Raw genomic sequence first — 2,762 nt, 5'->3', positions numbered from 1 at the left:
GGCCGCAGGCACCCCAGACGTGGCGCATCCACTAGATGCGCCAATCCTGGCGCTTCACCCCAGCTCATCCCGTGCCCTGGTGCAGTGGCAAACGGGGTAATAAATCGGGTTGATACTAGCTGTAAAGTCACCTGAGATCAAGCCCAGCAGTTTGTGATGTCATGGCGTCTATTATATACCCAACATCATAAACTGTCAGTACTAACAAAAAAAAAATCGACAAAAGAAATTTATTTGAAAAAACAGTCCCCAAAACATTCCCTCTTTCACCAATTTATTGTAAGAAAAAAAATAAAGGGGTCCCACGACGACTCTGGACCGTCTAGAATATGGGGGGGAGACACTCAGGGAACGTATCCCCCATTTTCTAGGAGTGCAGACCCATCATGTGAGGAGTGTGGGTGCAATGAATCTGCACTCACTCTCCCCGGGTCCACAGCAGCAGAGTCCATGTCGTAATGGTTGCTACCAAAGCTACAATGCCCTGCTCATGAGGTAAGGGCATGCCTAATCAGGAGAACTATTCTACATTTCCAAATATTGGTATTTGCTGATATTATTGCTATTCAACCTACTATATATTGGGGATAGGATCTTGGAGATGGAATACCCCTTTAAGTCCAGTTATCCAGCTGAATGAATACTTAACAACAGAGCTCGCTATTTAGATGTGTTTTCTTGTGGCGTATAACGGACTCTCATGTTTGGTAGTCGTTCAGCAGGGAAACTATAAAAGCAAATCCCTCCATTTGGAAATGTAGTATATAGCTCTCTTGATCAATTATGTTCCTTACCTCATGAGCAGGGCATTGCAGTAATAATAATAATTTATTCATTTATATAGCGTTATTAATTTCATAGCGCTGTATGTCTTTGGAGTGTGGGAGGAAACCCACGCAAACACGGGGAGAACATACAAACTCCTTGCAGATGGTGTCCTTGGTGGGAATTGAACCCAGGACCTCAGCGCTCCAAGACTGCAGTGCTAACCACTGAGCCACCGTGCCGCCCATTTAGCTTACAGATGCATAACCACCACTCACTGTGTCTGAACACAGGAAGCTGAGCTGACAGCCGCTCTGTGCATGCGGCAGCGTCTATTGTGAAGGAGAGGGCTGTGGGGGGATCAACGCTGCACAGGTACCGTGGGACACCGGGGAACACCGGTGGGGTTATAGGGGGTGACCTGGCAGGGCCTGGGGAGGAGTTTTCTGTCGCATGTGTCATGGCACATGTGACAGAAATCAGAGGAGTAGGGTGAATGCGGCCGGCACGCTGCTGTGCACGCGGCCATCTTGGATTTCTGGGAGGGCATCAGGGGGGGCACTTTGGCGACACCGGGGGACCGGAGGGGACCGGGTAGGAGATTTATCATGTTTGTTCATGCCAGATGGGAGATAAATAATTTTTTACCGACACTGTCATTTACTGTAACGTGATCATCGGTATACGGTGTATACCTGTGATCACGTGAGCGGGGACAGGAAAAACCGTCCTGAATCATGATCTCAAGGGTCTCAGCTAGCCCTGAAACCCCGGAGATTTTCTGACGCTGGGGGGCGTTATTCACTTATTTCTGCCTGCTGTTTATAAACGGCAGATCAGAATAAGGCTACATTAACACGACCGATCCATTTTTGTGGTCTGCAAAAAACAGTCCGCTTTTTTTTCACGGGTGCATCCGTGTGGCATCCGTTTCCGTTCTGTAGACGGTCCGTATGTCATCTGTTTGTCATCCGTGTGCCTTCCGTTTTTTTTGTGTACTGCAAAAAAACTGAAGGAGGGAAAATACATAAATTTACCCAGGATCCATAGCTTCAACCTACATGAGACGGTCACATGTTCACTCCACTGCCATTTTCTACTGCTTTTCACAGCGTAGAGCGCTCTGGTGATTTTCCTGTGCTTGTACACTTCATATCAGTCTTTTCTGTCATTATAATGGCAGAAAGACACATAATGTCCCACTCTCCTGCATTTTGTAATTTTGCACCCTTTGGTGCCTTTCATGTGGCACTAAGGGGTGCTTAGCTTTGTATTTAGCCAAAAAAATGAAAAAAAAATGACGTGGGGTTTCCCCTATTTTTGTAGCCAGCTAGGGTAAAGCAGACAGCTGCAGCCTGCAGACCACAGCTGGCAGCCTCACTTTGGCTGGTAATCCAAAACTGAGGGCACCCCACGCTGTTATTTTAAATTAAATAATTAAGAAAAAAAAACACGTAGGGGTCCCCCCAAAATTGGATCACCAGCCAAGGTAAAGCAGACAGCTGGGGTCTGATATTCTCAGACTAGGGAGGTCCATGGTTATTGGACTCTCCCCAGCCTAAAAATAGCAGGTCGCAGCCGCCCCAGAAATGGCGCATCTATTAGATGCGCCAATCCTGGTGCTTCGCCCCAGCTCATCCCGTGCCCTGGTGCGGTGGCAAACGGGGTAATATATGGTGTTAATACCAGATGTGTAATGTCACCTGGCATCAAGCCCTGGGGTTGGTGAGGTCAGGCGTCTATCAGATACCCGACATCACCAACCCAGTCAGTAATAAAAAAAAATAGACGACAAACACATTTTTATTTGAAAAAACACTCCCCAATGCATTCCCTCTTTAACCAATTTATTAGAAAGAAAAACAAATCCAGGTCTGGTGTAATCCAAGGGGTTGCCATGACGATCCACACTGTCCCAGTCAATGAAGAGCAGGATGTTCCCCATTGGCTGGGAGAGCAATGCAGTGACTTCAGCTAACATCAATGGGTCAGCCCAG

Source organism: Anomaloglossus baeobatrachus, chromosome 6 (assembly GCF_048569485.1).
Source record: "Anomaloglossus baeobatrachus isolate aAnoBae1 chromosome 6, aAnoBae1.hap1, whole genome shotgun sequence".
In the NCBI taxonomy this organism is placed as follows: domain Eukaryota; kingdom Metazoa; phylum Chordata; class Amphibia; order Anura; family Aromobatidae; genus Anomaloglossus; species Anomaloglossus baeobatrachus.
Note: the sequence above shows the minus strand (reverse complement) of the source record.